We start from the raw sequence: 8,007 nt of genomic DNA, 5'->3' as shown, positions 1-8,007 counted from the left end.
ACAGTCTATCTCATTCATCACCACAATTCCAATGTCTAAGAATAATGTCTGACCAAAAGAAACATAGTGAGTAAGTGAGTGAATGAGTGAGCAAGTGGATGAGTGAATGAGTGACGAGTATGTGGTGAACAGATGGATGAATGTTGACATGGATAGATGGAATGATGAATTAAAGGAATGATTAATGTTAGATGAATAGATCATAGGTGGACATACAGGCAATGTATTACTCAGAAGGAGGGAGGAACAAGACAACCCAAATAGTACTTATGTAAAGTCCACTTGGAGTGTTGAGATGACCAGATAGAGAAACCAAAAAGACAGGTGGCTAAGGTAAACTGTGCTACAGTGCCATGATAGGCCAGTATCAAACAGCCTGCATCTTACAAGTTAGCCTTCACATTTCACATGCTATACTTGCAGATGCTTCTATAGCAACATCTTTTCAAACAATTCCCTATAGGAAAAAGACAAATAGCTCTTGAACACATTCCAGGAATGGCACTGTATCATTACATCAAAATTGCCTGCAGTGAATCATCTCCCAACTACATTCTCTTTGAAATCAGAACAAGAGTTTACTTACCTTCAAGCCAGGAATACAGAACAGTGGCCAAGCCTGAGCAGATTCTCAAGACTGATAGCTCAGCTGCTCATAGGGAGACAATGTAAACCAACATAGAATATTTCTTTCTTGTACTTTCAAAGATGTAACTTCCAGAAACATCTTGATTGGCAACTGGCAACAGCAAATCTAGAAAGCCCTAGGAGACAGCATGCCTGAACCCAAACCTCATCAGGGACCCCTCAAGCTTAACTTCTATGGGCTCAGGTTCATTAAGAACTCAATAAGCATTGGCATTCACAATTAGGCATTTTTTTAAACAGACTAATTTTTAATGTTAATTTTACCTTCATAAAAAATAATGGGAAGATGCAAGTTTCCCATATATTCCTTGCCCACATAGCCTGCTCCACTTTCAACATCTCCCACCGGAGAAACATGTCATGACTCTCATCATCAATCCCAAGTCCACAAGTTAAGTTTGCTCCTGATTTAGTTTTAACAAATGCTTAGTGACATACGTCTACCATCCTATCATCAGAGAGAGTTGTTTCATTGTCCTAAAAATCCTGTGTTCAGTTAATTCATCATTCTCTCCCCTTTAACCTCTGGCAACTGCTCTCTTTTTACTATAGCCATATTTATCTTTTCCAGACTAGCAGTTAAAATACGGTTTTCAACAACTTAGATTGGCATGTGCTACTTGGTAACAGGTCTGGATGTTCATTCCCAGCATTCCATGGCCCAACTGGTCATTTATTTATTCCATTTTCTGCATGTGTCAGACTATTTGTCCACACATCTTCTGAAGGACATCTTGGCTCCTTCCAAGTATAGAATATGACACAGTCCATCCCACAAAGGAAAGAGAAGATGGCCATTACCAGAGGGTGAAAGGCAAAGAATGTGAAATGAAGGGCAATGAACACACAATCAAGTGAGAGGAGAGGTGTATATTTAAAAAAATCTACTGTATGGCAGAATAATGAATTGCATTGTTTTCTTAAAAAGGTTACCAAGAGAATGAATAGTATGATGATAATATAAAATAATATACTTGTTAAGTAGCTATACTGAGGAAGACTTCAATACATATATACCTCAAAACATGTTAATTGTATGTGACAAAAACATAATTTATCTGTCAATTTTAAAAATAAATTTGTTTTCTATAACAAATTAAAATTTAAGAAGAAATAAAATCCCAAGATCAGCCCCTTGTTTCCACTAGCCACATGTCACTTAACAGTCTCATGAAGAAAATAGCCTTTCCAAGAAAAGAACACACATAGCTATTGATTATCTAATACCAGATGCTCATCCCTTAAAAGCCTATATACATGGGCTGAGTGGGTTTTACTTAGGGAATATATATGCACATATGTATACATATATGCATGTAATGATAATTAATGAAAAAGGAGGCCAAAAATTTGAAAGAGTACAAGGAGGATTTGGAAGTGGGGAAAGAAAGGGAGATGATATAATTATATTGTACTCTCAAAACATACAAGAATAAATAATAGTCCCATGATGATGTGTCTATTTTACGGGAGGGTACAGGTATGGGCAACCGTTGCCTACATACAACAGACAGGCAACTTCTCACACCAAGTGCAATCTGCATTAGGAAAAAGGGACCAGAAACCAACATTGATTGCAACAGAATCACAATGCTTCCCAATTCGTATGTTAACTGAATCATTGCCTTTCTTAAATTGTGGGTAAAGAGACTGGCTCTGAGAGGATTTAACTCTATCAACTTATATAGCCATATGTTATGGTTAGGATTTGAACAGGAACACACTGAATCCAAGAACATGTGATAATACTCTGAGCCTCAGATAAAATCTACCTATAGACTGTGTAGAGCCACATTATAAGAGCAAACACATGTACAGACAAGCCATAGGATGGTGGTTCCCCATTATTCACAATGATTATAAGATTCCAGATAACAAAAGAAGCTCTGTGGACCAGTGTGTCTCTCTTCCATTGTGATCTGAAGTGGTCCTGACAGCAGGTATCTAACTGTGCTGCAACCAAGAAAGTAGCATGGAGCAGAGCCACAGGTAACCTTAAGAAGTGGATAGTAGTTGTGAGGCTTGTGTGGTTGCAGAATCTGTCTTTGCACCAGGACCTATCCTTAATACTGATCCACACGTGATTAACATGCAAATGGGGTAGAGGTAAACGTGGGGACCAAAAAGTCATGCATAACTCTGAGCTCTTCCAACTGTGGAAGGAATCTAAAGGCTGCTCTCCAAATCAGTCAAAGGGCTATTATCATACCAGCTGTGGCAAGATCTGATTTCATTATGATTGGTATTACTGTATTTCTTACAAATAGCTTATTAAGGCAATTATCAGTCATTAGCACAGTAGCCTGAGCATCAGTATAATCACACACATTAATAAAGCACAATTTAGCAAAGCAAGTAAAGGCATGCATTGACTAAGCAACCTTGTGGGATATTCATGGTTCCAGCTGAAAAGAATCTCCACTGTGTGATAGACAGGAGGGCTATGGAGTCCAACGATCCCCACAGCTCTAGGGTAATATCTGCCAGGGAACTTAACTCCACACAAAGCCCTGAGTCTTAAAGGAAGTATTTAAAGATAGATATTTAAGGATTAGAAGTTTCTAGGGCTTCCAAGGGACAAAAGGACTCCTACATCTTGACAACAAAAGAATATACAGGGATTAGACAGTGGAAGAACTGTGGCTTGGCAATCCTGGTAGCAAGTAGGGCCAGGGAAGGAAGCTGCTAAGTTATTGGGGTCTATTCTAGAACTGGAGGTGTTGTAGTGGGAGAGTGACAATAAGGCTTACATGGTCACCTCAGGAGCTGCTGCAAATCTTAGAAAACCACAGAAATGATGGTTGAGGAGACAAAGTATGACACCAAGTCATAGTCTAGTCCAATATTCCATGTCATGGCTGATAACTGACAGAGAAGTAAAAGGCCACAGGATATGTCAGGTACAAGAGGTCTCAGCAAGTGACAGAGTAAAAAAGTGACAAAGAGAAGGTGACTTTGAGATTTTTGACCTAACATACAAAGGATGTCACTTAAAAAGTCTTTAACCAATCATTTTGATAGATTTAATGCAGGTGGGCAAATCAGAGAACATTTAACAGTGTATGCTTATGAATATTCAAAGCTTATTTTTCTTGGCACTCAAGCACACTTAATATCTGAAGTCCTAAGAACATGTCCCAGACAGTTGGATGGAGGACAAAGCCCTTGCTAAGTGTTAACCACACTTTGAAAGTCTCCTCTGTTGTTGTTGTTGTGTGTGTGTGTGTGTGTGTGTTTGAGAGAGAGACAGAGACAGAGACTGAGAGACATGGACAGAGAGACAGAGATATGGCTTCTCACTTGGTCATAATCCATGACCAAGTCTCTTGGTTGTATTTTGACAATGTTCCTTTTGGGATTTCATATTCTTTACTCATTTATCTCCCAGATCTAGGTATAAGCTTGTCTTTCTCTCTGGATACTGTGGTGACCTTTACTTCCATTCAAGTCTCTAGAGAAACCCTAGCTTTAAACCAACGACTAATGCGTAGTATCTATCCAGGGTGCACTGCCACTGGAGACGTCTCATCATTGACATACTGTACTGTAGGCACAGATAACAGAGAGCTTGTCAGCCACTGGTCCATCCATAAGATCCTTAAGGTACTGGTCCATTACTGAGTCTCCTATTGTATGAAGCATTCCATTCTGTAGGCACAGTCAAGCCTCAACAGTTGTCCCAGCCAGAGGACAACATGGAGCAAGACATTTCTTCACAGTTTATTCACTCCTCAACAAGTACTGTACCCTGACAACATATCAGACCTATGCTGTGAAATGAAGCAGAGATAAAATGAGAACCATCTGTCCTTCAAAGGTTCACAGCTTACTTGGGGACAAAAATAAATGAAAAGACAAATAAAATGCAAATCTGTTTAATTTCCCTGGTTCTGCTTGCATTCTGTCTTTTTCCTAGTAGGTGGTACTGAACTGAGACAGAATACATGCTATTCCTTCAGGGTTGACATAAGTGTTGCTGTTAACTGCAGTTACCATATTAAGTAGAGTCATTCTAAGAAACAGCAAGCTTGTTCAGATGAGGCCATCAAGGCTGAGTTCTAAGAAGCATAGAAACATATCAGTTTGTATATACTTTTACTCATCTTCCAGTCAAGCTCTCCAGGAAAAACAATAAAACAGGTGCAGACAGCATGCCAAGAAAAGCTAGGTATGTCAAGCATTTGGGATCTGTTCTATCCAACAAAGTATAAGTTATATAAAACAGAATTAATCATGGTGAGTACTATCCTTAAAATATGGAGGCATGTCAACATCCCTGCCTAGACACAGCCTCAGAAAAAAGTAACACATAGCTTTTGCCCTATCTCTGTTCTCCATTCATAACAACACTTCGGGGTATTCTATGAAGGCTTCAAAATAAATCCTTTTTTTCTGTTAACACCAGAGTCCCAGGGTACCCAAGAACTGATATTCCTTCCTCATCTTGACTAATACTGCCAGCTTTTCCAAACTGTGTTCTACACAGTTCTGACAGCATGCATTTCGCCATGTTCCCAGACTCCTATGCCCCCACTTCTTTCTACGCCCTTCCCTGGCTCCCCAGCAGTGCCTGGGAGCCCAAGTGCCTGAGAACCAGCTGGTTCCCAGCTGCCTTTTGGCCTGGGGGTTCCCAGGCCAACAGCTCTGGCTCCCTGCAGGACCTCAGACAGTGCTCCTACCCCTGAGCGGTGTCCCATGGTTTCACATAGCCTGATGTCCGCCAGGTGACAGCGTGGAGTAAACAGAGTCAAATTCAGGCACCTCTCTCCCCACGAGGCCCTAGCCACGTGGAAAGACAGAGGTGGGACCCACACATCAACCCAACAAGACCTACGTACACTACAACACAACAGTGAACACTGAACCTTGTACAGAGATGGAAATAATCACTGACTGAGTATTTAAATTGTTCCATTCCTGCAACAAGCCCAAAAGTTGTGCATTAGTTTTCCCAATGTGATGCCTAGTCATTTATATTAAATCTGAACTGTGAATAAGGAGTAAGATAAACTAAGGCTAAAATTTCAAATTTGTTCTGCCTGACTTTTAAAATCAATACCATTTATAGGACTTTCATATGATTTCAAATGCCATCCAAAGAAGGCTAGACTAATGCCCTATCAAACTGTTCTGAAAGCCTATATCAGTTATGTTATCCCCAACCTGACCTACTCTATATAATCAGCCCTTAGAGAAAAGACTCTGGGTGCCTGTCAGATTTGCAATATATTTCCAGGGACTCCAATAGTGCCAAACACATGCCTTAATTCTTAACATATCAGTACCCATTACTATAACTATGGTAGCTAGCTCCATGGGTAAATTTGGCTAAGACAGTGTCTTCAGTAGCTTAACGGAAGACAAAATAAGAGTGGTTATTTTGTGTGTTTTAATATACACATACATAGTCAAAAGATTCTCCTAAAACCACACCAACTTGCCTCATCCTTCAGAGCAAACGTCATTACGAAAACCTCTCAGTTGTAGATCTGCCTACTGTCTTGTCAGCCTGCTGCAATCACAAGGTAATTCTTTACATTAGTACAGCTTCTAACAACATGCATGCCCCTATACATATCTGTAACATCTAACTAGTTCTGTGTGTCTATGAAGAACTCGGCCTAGTGGATCTCACATGTGCATAATAACCTTTTGTGTAAACTATTCTATTTGATCTTCACAATGGCTCATGCCTGAAAGAAACTGCCCATCCTGATGGCTTCATAATATATCGAAGAGACACAGAAACATCAAAATACAAAATACAGGCTGTGATTTTAAACTTTGACCTCTGGTTTTATTGGTGTCCAACATCAACATATCTGTAATGGGAACACCTAAGAAAAAGAAGAAGGAATTTGCTGCTGGCTATACAATATATTGAGCCATGGACCAAGGAAGATGGACCAAGCCTACAGCCTGGAGAATGGACTAGAAGAAGCTAGAATGTTTCACAGCCTTCCTCTATGCCAAGGGTACTCTCATCTGCACCCTTATCAAGCTGTCCAGCTATTCAACATAAATGCCAAAATCCTTGTTCTTCATTAATTCTCTGGAAACCTTCATGTAAACCTCATTAACAAGCTCAGTAATTGCTCTGTGAATATTGCCCATTTCCCAATTATGTACCTTTCCCTGTATCAGGGGAGTGCCATCAATGGAAATGTGCCATGTAGCATTGGTCCATTTTATAACAAATGGGTGAATATCTGGCTTTGACAGTGGCTCCCACAACACAAAAAGATTCTTGCATCCAACCACCATTATTGAGAATTTATGATATGCAAAATGCAGGTACTGCATCCCTGGTCTTCATACGTAGGCTTCCAACTTCAGGAAAAATATTGGCTAACTAAGAATAGGAAAATTTTCACATAGACTGCAAAAAAGATCTAAGCTCTGACTTTTCTATGAAATCCCCCCAGAAAACATTCGATACCTAAGCAGTATCCTGGGTTATATTCAGCATCTTGCTTCTGCAGCAACCAAGGAAGTGTTGCTCATCAGATGAGTCCTCAGAGAGGAGCTTGGGAAGTCAGGGATTCGGCAGCTAAGTCCTTTGTAGATCATCATAAGCACTTCTTATGAGACTATCAACTGCTCATCAACTCCAAAACCAGGCAACTCTCCTGAGTCCAATTATCTCCAACTTTTCCTCTTCTGCATTCAATTTTCTCATTAAATGAGCACACAAAGACGTGGCCTGGTGTTCAGTTGCCTGCACTGCTTCACAAACAGAACAGATCCAAGTAATGACACCTCATGGCCAGGCTGAGCCAGTGACCCCTGTGTCTTTTAAGATAAGAAATGAGAAGCAGGTGGAGGAAGAAAAATCACCTTTGAGCAATCCAGGGCAGTATCCAGATATTTCATGACTGTTTTCATTCTCAGCAGCTACCTTAGATCCCTGTATGTAGATACGGTTAAAGGAGTGCGGAAGTTCTCCTGTGTCTGATGTCTAAGAGTTCTGATCATAATTTCAATGACTCTTATCTATGCTTCCCTCCCAAAGGCTTCATTTCTCAATACCACTGTCACTTTGGAAGTTAAAGTTTCAAGAATGAATTGGAAAGGTAGATGAGCAACCCATTTTGAGATGTCAGTAGATATTTTGAGATGCATGGACAGACAGACAGCAAAACAGACAATGAACAAGTTACAGGCCACCAATCATTGTCATGTAAGTCGGCTCAATATCCTGAAGGCTCTCCATGGAAAGCTAGTCTGATCTAACTGTTAAACTTCTCTCTATATAGGTCTGCATCAAAAATCAAGCCCTTCTCTTCAATCTGATCTCAACTCTGAAAAAATCTATCCCTGGAGTTCCAACACTGTGTATGTGTGTGTGTGTGAGTTTGT

Source organism: Grammomys surdaster, unplaced genomic scaffold (genome assembly GCF_004785775.1).
Source record: "Grammomys surdaster isolate TR1022 unplaced genomic scaffold, NIH_TR_1.0 125752, whole genome shotgun sequence".
In the NCBI taxonomy this organism is placed as follows: Eukaryota; Metazoa; Chordata; class Mammalia; order Rodentia; family Muridae; genus Grammomys; species Grammomys surdaster.
Note: the sequence above shows the minus strand (reverse complement) of the source record.